This window comes from Falco biarmicus, chromosome W (genome assembly GCF_023638135.1).
Source record: "Falco biarmicus isolate bFalBia1 chromosome W, bFalBia1.pri, whole genome shotgun sequence".
NCBI classification, from domain to species: Eukaryota; Metazoa; Chordata; class Aves; order Falconiformes; family Falconidae; genus Falco; species Falco biarmicus.
The window spans coordinates 23,630,943-23,644,603 of NC_079310.1; the positions used below are offsets into that span (position 1 = coordinate 23,630,943).

General features: G+C 41.7%; 1 pseudogene; it reads right to left on the minus strand.

Moving 5' to 3' along the window:
- Positions 1 to 13,661, minus strand: part of LOC130141930 (uncharacterized) — a 50,825-nt pseudogene that overhangs the window by 16,915 nt on the left and 20,249 nt on the right.

The following is a 13,661-nucleotide window of genomic DNA, read 5'->3' on the forward strand; positions in this document are numbered from 1 at the left end:
GTGGGAAATTTAGATTGTAAAGGTATAATATAACTGCCCAGGGGTTTCTTTGTTCAGGGTCTCTCTTTGGAAGCACCCAGCTCAAGCTGCTCTGCATGTCAGATAAATAAACAACTTATTTACTCAGCGAATTGGCAACTCATCTTCTTCAAGCAGGAACCTAGGGCCAAGCCCTGTTGACTGTGGCATAATTCCTGGCACATGGTGTAATTCCCTCAACAGTCTGACTATGGTTCCAATAAGAAAAGCTTCTATAGGTACATCAGTGATAAAAGGAAGACTAGAGAAATTAACTCTATCCCAGCCAAAACCAGGACAAGAAGTTTGTGAAGAACTGCAGCCCATGGAAATGACTCACATTGGAGAAGTTCATGGAGATCTGTCTCCCATGGGAGAGACTCCACGCTGGAGCAGGGGAAGAGTGTGAGGAGGAAGGAGCAGCAGAGACAATGTGTGATGAACTGACTGTAGCTCCCACTCCCTGTCCCCCTGCATCACTTGGAGGGAGGGGGTAGAGAAATCAGGCCCAGGAAGAAGGGAGGGGTAGGGGAAAGGTGTTTTTAAGTCTTGAGTTTAGCTTTCATCACCCTACTCTGATTTGAATGGTAATAAATTAAACTAATTCCCCTAAGTTGAGTCTGTTTTGCCCATGACAGTAATTGCTGAGTGATCTCCCTGTCCTTATCTTGACCCACGAGCCTTTCGTCATATTTTCTCTCCCTTGTCCAGTTGAGGAGGGGGAGTGATAGAGTGGCTTTGGTGGGCACCTGGCATTCAGCCAGGGTCAAACCACCACATCAGTGAACAGCATTGTGATTTTAAATTCAGCCTCTTAAATTCCAGCTAGACACTCTGGCAGTGTTCTGTGTAAAGTCCCCACTCACTCATCAGGAAAAGTTCTCTGCTGACATCAAAGTCGAAGTTGGCATGTGCGGAGATAGTCAAGCCTTGCTTTAAGCAATGTGTGCCTAGCTATTGTGAGTTCTGCATTGAAAAGTCATGGTCGTGTGAGCTACTGAAGGGAAGAAATGCACTGATAAACTTCCGTAACCTGGGACTGAGTAAAGTCTCACAAATTAGACACATGCATCCATATATACCTCCCCAACCATTTTTCTTTTTATCACCCACCCATGTTTTATCCACCTGCCCAGTTAATGGACTGATCTGATAATCTATTTCATTGGATGCTTAGCAGTAGCTTTGGCTTCCTAAGTCATGTAAGGTACAGGAAAAGCCTAAAATATATTGGGTCTTTACAAGATGTACAAGATCTGACAAGGGAAGAGATGAGCAAATTGCCAATCTCTGTTAATGCCTGGGATAAATGTGATCATGTTTCTACTGATTGAAGCATTCTGCAAATTGAGTGAATGTTTCTTTTCAAATTAAGGGTGCCTGTAATCATATGAGCTTCTTGAAGTTTTGACATTTGCTTACTTTTGTACTGATCAAGTCAGGAAAAAAATAGGATTAAAAGGGGAGAGAGGAACAAGTCAGAAAATGTGGAAAGAGGTCATTACCTCAGTCCTAGAAATATTCACTAAAAACAGACATTATTTTCTTACCATTTTCTAGGTCATATCTGCAGCATAACAACTTCAGAATACTTTAGAGACAAAAAGGCAGAAGAAAATGAAAGTGTTTTCCCTGAAGGATCTAAACATATAGAGTGAAAGGGAACAGAAATGTGAAAACTTAAACTAATACCTTTGCCATGAATATGACCTATGTTAGACGTAACCAGGACTGAAAATGTGGGGCATTGGGACAAAGTAACTGATTTGCATGTCTGTTGAAGGATACTAAATAGGATTTCTCATGAGGCTGTTTTGAGAAATGATCTGTATGGCTTTAAAGCAACATAAAGGCTAATTAGTGCTAGGTTATATCCTTCTGGTCAAAATAAAGAATTAGACAGGGAACATAAATGCCAGGAGAAAGTTGTTAGGACCTATAACATGAAATGCAAATCCACTTAGCTATTCCTAGAGAAGTTAAAGCTTCAAACTTAGTCATTATTACTTTGAATCCTTCAATATAGAAATTAAGGGGTGGGGTGGGGTTTTGTCCTGGTTTCAGCTGTGTTTTGAAATTGCTTGGAGGGGGGAATTACAGATCTAATATTATATCAACCCTTTAGGGAAAAATACAATTGCCACTTTCAAACAGTCGGCATGCACAGAATCTACATCACCACAGTTCCCTAATATCATACAAACTGCTATCCTAGAGGAGTAGCGGAGGGTGGAGCAGAGTGGAGACACCACGGCCAGGCTCTGCTGTACTCCCTGCAGGATTTGGAAGGTGATGGTACCATACAGCTGATAAGCTGCATAGCGGCTGTAAAATATATGAGAAGATGCCCATTGCTGGGTCAACAACTGTGGCGAAGACCAAGCAAGAGGGTCATTATCTGCGAGAGAGGGCCAGGAACTAGGCTCCTTTAGCGCTTCAAAGAAAAGATAAGCTTTCTAACAAGTACATGCTAACTGCTAAAAGAAAACAAACTGCTGAAGAGATAAAAGTCAAGGATGCTAGGATAAAATAATTGTGGTAGTGGGAGATCGAGACCTCCTACTCAAATGGCCCCCCCAAAGAGAGTGAATCCCCCGCTGGGGGAGCATGAGCAGTAAATTTAAAATGAACTGTTTCTTTAAATGAAAGTGAGAGAATTTTACCCCAATCATAATAAAGGAATGTATGATTAGAGTCACTCAACCTCCACGTGTGAGTAAGAGAAGTATAAAAAGTAAATGAATGAGGGGACAAATGGGGAAGACACCACGGAGACAGACTCCTGGGACCGGCCGACAGACTGAGCCTTTCTTCTCCCCCCCTTGGGACACCTTGGGTGAGACTTAAATTAAGTGCTTCTTTGGGAAACTTAGAAATCTCTCTAGAGAGTTACTTTTTAATGCTTGTAGCCAGGCTGTATTGTTGTAACTTTTCCACACATTTTAGACTTTATAATATTTTACTTGCACGTGCCTTTTTGCAGACAGTCTCTATCACTGGCAATCCAAAGAACCTGTATATCTGTTGCTAATAAAACTGCACTGTTAAGTAGCTGGTTGTCGCAGTTTCTCATTGAACGCAACCATACCCTAGAGTGTGGCCGTGCTAGTTCATGAGCACAACTGGACTGGCAGTGCAGACTGCTATCAGTGTATCCAGAACTGTGGTAGCTTAATATACATATTAGACGCGACTGGACTGATAGTGGTAAATTGGACATCACCTAGAATTTAACCCTAGCCGCACCCAACCTCCCACCTCAGTGAGAGTCGGAAGGCAGGGAGGGGCAGTTATTTCCTGCTAAATTATTCCATTCCCCTTTAATGCAACAAGCTGGGATAGATTTAATTTTCTTCTTAGTAGCTGGTGCAGTGCTGTGTTTTGGCTCTGATGTGAGAACAATGTTGATAGGACACTGATGGTTTTAGTTGTTGCTGGGTGATGTTTATACTAAGTCAAGGACTTTTCAGTTTCTCAGGCCCTGCCAGTGAAGAGGGCTGGAGGGGCACAAGAAATTGGGAGGGGACACAGCCAGGGCAGCTGACCCGAACTCACCAAAGAGGTATTCCATACTATATGACATCATGCTGAGTATATAAACTGGGGGAAGAAGGACGAAGGGGAGGGACATCTGGCATTATGGTGTTTGTCTTCCCGAGTAACCGTTACGCCTGATGGAGCCCTGCTTTCCTGGGGATGGCTGAACACCTGCCTGCCCATGGGAAGTGCTGAATGAATTCCTTGCTTTGCTTTGCTTGCATGGCCTTTGCTTTACCTATTAAACTGTTCTTATCTCAACCCTTGAGTTTTACATTCCTTTCCGATTCTCCTCCCCATCCCTCTGGGTGAGGGGGAGTGAGCAAGCGGCTGCGTGGTGCTTGGTTGCTGGCCAGAGTTAAACCACGACAGTTTTGTATGTGCATTTTTACCTTCTAATCACTGTTGCTGGTACTGACAAGACTTTTATAACCCCTGTTAGGAAATGGGAAACTAAGAAAGTGCCACTGCAGGAAAGCATTCACATTCAGCTTGGCTCAGTGCCATACAGTCCATTTTAATCACTGTTCAAAGTGGAAGGATAACAGTTTTACTGTGGTGCTCAGTTTGAAAAGAGGGCTCTAAGTAAAAGACGGATATTCTTCAGAGGAATTTCTTGATAGCATAAAACATTACCTCTTTAGTGTTTTCTTATTGTTCTAAAACTAAACAAATAGCCTTGTATGTTCTGTTTAAATTCACTTGCTGTGAAAACGTAACGAGTGTTAATATTCTTGAAATATGCTGAATGTTTGGAATTTTTTGTGTGCATCCATCATCAACTTTTGATGAATGCTCACAGAGCGTTATTGCTTTCCCTTGCATTGTGGTACATCACTGAATCAAAGCCTGTAATACACACTGGTGGTAATTGTTCTATCAATCTTTCATGGTGGTGAGCCCACAATTAAATTGCTGCATTGAATGAATGCTCTGGCTAGTTGACCTTTTTCTTTATCCTGTGTTTATATGCTCTAGCTAAATCCCAGTATTCTCCTCTCTTTTTCTGTTTCTATATTGATAGAGCTGCTTGAAGTGTCTCATGTGTCTGCTGAAGGAAATAGCATGAAAGATCAGTAACTGGAAACACAAATAAATATTTGAGGAGAAGAGAGCTGTAGTCCAGCATTTCCTTGGCACTGTTCTGTTCCTCAGATTTCCAAAGATGATTATATTTACCCTCAGGCCTTCTAAATCTCTGTAACTCAGTGGCCTTTTACCTCTTGGCTTCAGTGTGCCTGATTTAAATTAAAGCAACATTTAGGATTTTGCATGCTGTTGTATTGGGTCTGGCTGGGATGGAATTAATTCACCCATAGCAGCCTTCATAGTGCTGTGCTTTGTATTGGTAGCTACAAGGGTGTTGATAACGCACCAGTGTTTTGGCTACTGGTGAGCAGTGCTCCCATACCATCATGACTCTCTCCAAACGCCACCCCCCTGTAAGAGACTGTCGGTGAGAACCACCATCACCACAGCAGATGTTTGACTCAACATTGCTACAGCAGGGAACTCACACCAAATGTTTATCTGTGGCAGGAAGCCAACACCATCACCACAGGAAATGTTTATCTCAACATTGTTAAGGCAGGAAACCCACCAACTGACACCACGGAGCAATGGGGGGGGGGAGGAGCTAATCCTGAGAAACTTAACCAACCCCCTGTGCATGCATCCAGACGTGGGGTTGGGGGGATCGAGGGGTCTGGAGACCTCTGAGGACCACCTGACGGTATTGAGCATGAACACCACTGCCGGGTGGAAGGTGTGGTTAAGCAGAACAGCTCGTGACAACCCTATAAAAGAAGAGAACCAACCAACATTGGATGGAACATTCCCCCACTGGACTTGGAAACGAATCAGACTATTGGGACACCACAGCTCCAGGGTGGTAGCTATTGCTGTGAACTCTTTCATTCTTTCCTTCTTTCTTTCCTTCCTTTCTCTCTTTATCTCTCACTCTCTCCTTTGCATTTGCAAACCTGTTGTCAGGCAAATAAAGTTCCTTGGCTCTTGACTCTGTTTTGAGTCTTAATTCTGTTCCCGAGAATACAAGCAGAACCTCGCTCCAGTCTTGGACCAGCATGTGATACACCCTATCCCCAAAGGCCAGTTGGCTGGGGCTGGGCAAGATCTTGGGAGGGGACATAGCTGAGACAGCTGGTCCAAAATAACAAAGGGATATTCCATACCATAATGACGTTGTGCTCAGCAATAAAAGCTAAGAGAAAGGAGGAGGAAGTGGGGACACTGGTGGTTATGGCATTTGTCTTCCCAAGAAAACATTATGCGTACTGAGGCCTTGCTTTCCAGGAAGTGGCTAAGTATCTGTCTGCGGATGGGAAGTAGTGAAGGAATTAATCTTTTTTGCTTTGCTTGCATGCATGACTTGCTTTCCCTATTAAACTGTCATTATCTCGATCCATGAGAATTCTTACCTTCCTTCTATTTTCTCCCCATCTCATGGGAGAGGGTAAAGAGCAAACAGCTGGGTGGGCGTTTGGCTGTTTAGCCTACCACAGTCCATATTTGGCACCCAGCATGGGCCTTGAGATAACAATAGTTTTGATCTGAGCATGCTATAGTTGTTATAGTTGTTAATTGGCATGCTTCTGTGCTAGAAATGGAGCTTGCTTGCTTTACTGTATATTAGAGTCTAGGGCTGGTAAGCATCTGCTTTTGGCTTTTGCTGTTGTCTCTGCTGCTTATCTGTTTTTCTGTGCCTTGGAACATTTTGATAAAAGCAATAGCTGTAGAGGAATGAAGGCAGTGGGTTGATTAGCATTGATAACATGCAGCTGTGGCCTTGCCTCAGAGGCAGTGGGTTGATTGACATGGATGATGTGCAGCTGTAGCTGGTTCCTGCTAAGTGGTTAAATAGCCCTGAGGATTGTTGGGTTGGGTATAGCATTGTTTCCAGTACTGTGGTCTGAACTCTGAAGGAAGGTGCTACTGTACAGATAGTAGAATCTGACCAATGGTAAAGCCTTGTTGCAGCCTGATAGCTTGCCTGTGCTACAACAATTGGTGCCCTGTGTGAGGCTGGCTGAGTTGGACTCTGGCTGCAACAACTGGTGCCCAACATAGCTGAGACAAGCAGGAGAACCTGCAACCCATAACAGACAATGTGAGAGGTGAGCCATTGCAACTAATTGATATGGGTGTATTGCAGTATTTGTTGTCCATCTTAACTCAAATTGCAATTTTTGGTACCTGATGTAGATGGGGACTAATTGATATGGCTATGGAAGAATAAATTCCACTTTAACAATGCTTAGAGACATATTTGAAAAAGATGTGTAAAGTATAACAAGAATGCAGTAAAAGCTTTGCTAGGAGGGTGCAAAGTAAATGATGTGCCAATTATGCTAAAAAAATGTTTCCAGTGTTTGGACATGGTGAAATGCTGGAAAATTTCTTTTTGAGGCTGCCTTGAGGGGCGATAAAATAGCAACAATGTTGCTAACAACATAGAGATTAGTCTTGAACTTACTAGAACAATTAGAAGTTGATAGGGAGACAAATTCTATATTTGCAATGCTTATGGATATATTTGAAAAAAGAGGTGTAAATATGACAAAATGGCAATAAGAATTCTGCTAGTGTGGTGTAAAAAGTATGATTTGCCAGTTACAGTGAAAAAGGTTTTCAGCATTCAGATATGGCAAAGTGTTGGAAAGTTACTTTTTGAGGCTGCCTTGAGGGGAGACAAAATTGCCAAAGCTTTGTTTACAGCATGGAGATTGATCATAGATTTGCTAGAACAATCAGATGTGGACAGAGAAATAAACCCTATATTAACAATGCTAATGGAAATATTTGAAAATAAAGGCATAAAGTATGATGAGATGGCAATAAGAACTCTGCTAGGGGTGGTATAGAAGGAATAATTTGCCAGTCAGTGAAAAATGTCTCAAGCATTCAGATATGGCAAAGCGCTGGACTGTTACTTTTTGGGGCTGCCACAAGAGGGGACAAAATTGCTACAATGTCATTGACAACATGGAGATTGGTCTTTGATTTACTAGAACAATCAGAAGTGGACAAGGAGACAAAGGCTGCAGTTGAAATGGCCACATCCCCCGGTTGCAGAGATGGTGCCCAGTAAGGTACCTTTGGTGCCATTGGATTCTCTGCTGTCACCTGATTCATGCAGTCAAGGCCGGCAGGAGGAGCAGAGCGGCGCCAGGTCAAGCGGGCAGAGTTTGTTCCTTTTGGGGCGACAGGGAGATCTACTCATCATCCCATTTCCTATCTGCGATAGGTTTATCGGAGGAGACCTCGGGTCATGTTCAACAACCAGTCCAAATTACAACATTGGGACCAGATCCTGCTAAAATCTGGAAAAAGATGCGGGAGCAAGCGCTCATGGAAAGGGATATCGATGCTGCAACTGCCATGGGGGGCAGGGTGTTAGCCTCCCCAGTGCTTTGAAAGGATGGTAATGCTCCCCCAGAGTGGGAAGCTTTCAACTGGGGAGTGATAAGAGTTAAGATCAACCTGTATACAGTATGGAATAGGCTCACCCTATGCTCAGTCATTGTTACGTAGTACTTTCACAGCAGAACTTACTGCTCACGATTGCTGTTCAATTGCACAAATTATACTGACCCCTATGCAAATGTTAATGTTTGAGTCAAATTGGAGGTGCTTGGCAAATGAGCAATCATTGATGAATTTGGAATACCCCCAGGATGATCCACATCTTGGGGCAGGGATTCCACAATTGATGGGGGAGGCTCCAGTTAACTCTACTCAGTTACAAGCTCACCTGGTTCCATTATGCTATACATCCCTGAAAAGTTAATTGAAAAGACCAATGAAGAAGTAACTATTTCAAACAGGTTAAAATTCATAAATTTAATATTTGCCAGCTAGGAAAAGGATGTTGGAGGGTTCAGCTCTGTGGCATGGGCACAGCAGTAGTTACTAAGTTCACAGAACTAGAAATTAAAATTGGTGAGGGCAGGATGCCTTCAGCTGACACAATTTAGACCAAAGTAGGCTTGCAGTGTGTTTAACAAATTTGAATTTTATAGTGTAGCCAGAATGATGGGAAAGGACAGAAATGAAAATCAGTTTTGTCTTACCTTTGTTATCCTTCAAAATTATTTTCCTTTGCTCTTTTCTATCTTCTTTATGAATCATGCCTGTCTCACTCTTCAAAGACTTCTCAACACAGCTAGGATCCTTGCTGACATTTCCTCTCTCCTCCAGTCGAGGCTTTTCTTGACAGCGTTGCTGGTGGCAATTTCTTCTTGGCTCCAGCAGATGAAGGCCCACTCCTTGCTTTGTCTTGTTTATATTTGATGGGCTCAGTCTCAGCAACAGCTGGTGATGTCTGGTAGGATTTTGACCCTTCCTGATTTCTTAGCCTTTCCTTATTGACTGGGAACAGATCATATGGGGTTGACACTAAGGAGAATGGCTGAGTTCTGCTGCATGATGGTGGTTCTTGAAAATACTGGTTGTTCCCTGAATCATCTGGTGGCAAATTAACTAAACCAGTTACTACTCTCTGATGTCATGACTTCTTTATCATACTCCGTAGACTTAATTGAATTATCAACCTCAGTTAACTTGCTGGAAGAGATCAAGTCAGGACAGGACTGCTTAGTGCTAATATTCATAAACTGTCTCTGAGCCTTAGAGCTAGCTAAACTGTGCAAAGGAGCTTCATCTGGGTTATATCCAATAGCTCTTAGAATCTTTTATTTTCACACAAGACTGCTTCCTCATTTTCTTCAGGCACCCTATGGAGCTGATCCTTCAATGCTTTGCAGAAAGTTTCCAGCCTACTCAAATTTTCATCTACTTTGACAACAGTTTGTGTGGATTTGGTTTTTACCTGACTTCCTGTGCCAAGACACCCCATTGATGATATACTGGTAAGATGGCTCTCTGACTGGCTTACAGGTGTGAAGAATGGTAATGTTTCTTTTACAGTCCCTTGTTGGATATCCAAACTGATCACTGGTATCTCTATAATCTTAATTTGCTATGCTGTGATACTCATTTTGAGTCTTTCTAGGCAGTGGGGGACTAACTGATGTTACACTTACAGATGCATATGCCTGACTTTTTTTTTTTTTTGAAGAATCAGTTTTTAACCCTTCATCAGACTTGTATTTTTTGTTGACAGCACCTTCACCTTGTTCTGATGTATTATGAGGGGAAAGTGCAGCCTGACTCTCTGAAACATGACTAACTCCTGAGTCACAGGAAGTTCCAGCCCTTTGTTCATCACCCATGCAAATCTCTCTCTGGTTTTCTCCTGTTTGACAAGGTTTGTATCTGGGCACTTCTACATAAAAATATCTTAAAAAATGGATCCCCAGGGGAGGGAGTGAATGCCACTTCTTGTTTTTCTATTTCTGTCAGCTGGTCTGTATTTTGGGGTAGATTTTTTTTGTGTTATGGTTTCAGGAGTCTTAATTAAAAGTGGGCAATTGCATTACATAATCATATTTCTGTGCATCAGAAAAAACTTGAAAAACTTGACAGTCCTTATTTTTTTGAAAGATGATAGCTGTCAGAATTAGTGTCATTTTGCACATCCAAGTCTGAGTGATCTCCTCTTTCTTGTAAATTATTTTCAGAATTTTTATGTATGGTGTTAACGGAAGAGTGTTCTCCATGTGTAAACTGACCAGTATTTTCACTGGTGAAAATGCCTGTCTTTTCAGGGAAATAAGCCAATGCTTTTCTTGCTGGATAACAGCCTCTAAAATGACACCCTTTACCCGTTAGACTCGTTTATCAAGGATGTATTGTGCTCAGTATGAAGCAATTGTCCCATGCAACTTATCTGACATGTAAGCTGGGTTTTCTTTTTCACATGCTAAATTAACACTGAGCATTTTTTAATCTTTGAAGAGAATCTGCATCACAAATTTGGGAAGCATTATTAATGGTAAGCTTTCCTTCCCAAGCGACAGTCATTTGAATGGATCCATTACTGTCAGTTAAAGTTTGATTTGGCTTCTGCTCCAAGCACTCATCTGTATGTATGATACTATTTGCTGAAACACAAATGGATGGTGTTTCCATTTTATTTCCAGTGCTAGAATCTAGACATATACTATCAGTTTCTACCACTTGTGCAAGACAAATGTTTCCTATGGATGCATGGTTACATGCTTCATCTGTTTTAAGTAAGATATTAGAAACACTGCACTCTCTTTTTTTCTCTGTTCTTTGTCTACTAGCTGGTTGCACAATAGGTTCCTCTGATAGCAAATTTATTGCCAAAGGGTGATCAGAACCAGTCTCCTGTACAAAGTCCAGTTCTGTGACTTTGTTATCTGTTGGCCTAACATCTAAACTTGTGATGCCCTGGTTTTCAAATGGGATTTGATAATCTGACTCTTCTTCATGAAGAAGCTTCCACAGCTTGTCATGCACTGCAGATATATCAGCATCTTCTCTGCACCCAGGTTCTCCAGATTTCAAGACTGGCTTGGGATTAGCTTCAGACAGAGATTAATCACATGACAGACTGCAGAGAATATGTGTCATTGCTACTGTGTGAGTCAAAACTACACATTTGTGATGAGCCAAGGGAGGAAGACCATAGCTTTGCAGAAAAGAGAACAGCACATAAACATTCTTGTTTATCAGGAACAGTCTGTATCCCATAATGGAAAAGGTTAAATGTAATTCTTTGATTTGTTGCCATTACTAATAATATTAATTCTTTGCTCACTGAAGACTTGTTGGTGACAATTTACTTTCTTATCACAAGAAGCATGGTGTTGAGAACAGGTCTGTAAATTTGCATTCTTTGTAATGTCTTTTCAGTACAGAGCACTTCTGAAGCTGGATGGATGGTTCCTGCACTCTCATAAATCATGAAGTTGCTTTCCTTTTCTATTTCAGGCTCCATAGTTAGTCTCTCGCAATTCTGGGTGAAGACTTCAAGATTAGCACCTTGGTTCTACAAAGAAGAAAAGAGAAATGTAGTTAAATCGCTGCTTGACACAAGCCTGAAAGAGTCCTGGCTTGAAATATACCTTTTTATTTACTTATTAATAGTGTTTGTCAACAGTCAAGTTTCTGACTTGTAGCTGTGAACCTAACGGACTGAAACCATACTCCTGGGTCTTAATAGCCTTGAACCCTGACAAGTTTCAGATCTGGAACCAAATGCTGAGAAGTACAAAATTTAATTAAGAAAAGATCAATGATTGATATAGTCCAGCTAGATAAAAACCAATAAAATAAACCAATTGTATCTATGTCTTTTACTAATGGTTGGAGTGTCTCACCATACTTATGTAATTATTGCATAATCCAAACCAATGCATTTCTGGAACTACCCAGACTGTTTTTTTGGGAACTTGCATTCCCCTTTGCTTCCATCATGGGCATTGTTATTTTAGGTTTCACAAAGATGCTTCCTTAATATGTATCAGTCTTGAAAGGGGGTGCATTCTCTGAAACTTGTCTGCCATGCTATGTACTTCAGAACAAGGCTCCAACCAAAACCTGAACATCTCTGAGTCTGTTCTAAGCTATCTTCAAAATTTGTCTTTAGTCATCTCTGACCCCTTGAGGTGACAACTCCCCCTTCAAAAGGGAGTGCCAAATGTCATTTCAGCTCTTGCTTCTGTCCAAGTGGTAATGAATTCTCATTGTAAGGCATGTTCAGCCCTCCCCTAGCAATGAGACATGCCCTGCAACCTCAGGGGTACTGTGGGGAAAACTGGGGCAGAAAATAAAAATGCATATTGTTCCCACATCTCCTTTACTCTTCTGTATCAAAATATTCCACACTGTCACTTTATGTAGAAACAATCCATTCCTCAGTTAATTAAGTTCAGTTTGGCTTAGTTTATGCAAGGAGTGTAGACCTTATTAAAGAGAGCAACTGGCTGCTGTTTGGGCTTGCAGGGGATGAAAAAAGTGCTGCCATCTGCCTGGCATACTAAGTCTGTTAAACTGTTCACTGTTCCCCTTAGGACTGAGCATTTACTCTTAAATGCTTTTTCCACAGCTCCTGCCAAGCTCTTGTTCTCCAGGATTTTCTCTAGTTCTTTTCAGTGCTAAATCAATTCCTTTGAGTTGGTGAGTGTATTTCACCCGTAGCAAATCATAGATGGAGAAGCCTACAATTTTTTTACTGGACAAAAATACAATGTTTCATAACTGAATTATGCTTTATGCTTTTGGTTACTGTCTATTTGCCAGAACAATCTGTAAAAGTAGAGAGAAATTTATCTGTAAACCTTTGGGAAAAAAAAAATTAATTTCAAATAGCAATTTACAGGGTATAACAACATGGACCTTAGGAATTAGTTTGTACATTTGACTGTGTACCTTTCTAGTGGCTGGAGCTTTGCACCTACTCCCAGCAGAAATGATGAAATGCTCTAAAAAAAAAAATTAGACTGAGTTTAAAAAACACCAATATCTGTAGACATTTTTCATTTTTTTAGGTTTTACCCAGCCACAGACTCCACTTCATAACTTCATCACCTTGTAGAAAGGTGGTTGCAGGCATTGTGAATCGTAATCCCACTTTAATAGAATGAATGGATGTATGTGGGAAGGTGGGAACTGCTGCCTTCCAAACAGAGCGTCTGGCAAAGACCTTTGCTGTTGCAGTCAGGGTCATTCACTGTTGTTACACATGTGGGCAAGAAGGTCACCTAAAGAAGGACTGTCCAAAGAGATGGAGGCAGGGAAGGGCTGATGGCTCTGGTTTGGTATGCCATTGGTGTAACAAACCAGGGCATTTTGCAAAATACTGTAGATCTAAATTTAACACTCAAGGACAGTTACTTGTAGGTGGCAACAGAAAGCAGGGGAATGGGGAGAGGAGCCGTGGTGATGATAGAAATGAATCCTCCACAACCATTCCAGGCTTATGCAGCCAACTCGCAGCCTGAACTTCAGGGAGTGCCAGATTGGATGTTACCACAGCAGCTGCCATCACAATAGAGGATGATAAAGTACATAAGGTCCCACTGAGTGCTGTGGGACCCATCGGCAATAAAATGAGTGCGCTGTTGCTTGGATGTTCTAGTGTAACATTACAAGGTTTGTTTGTCTTGCCAGGAGTCATTGATGCTGATTATATGGGTCAGATTCAAGCAAGGGTGTGG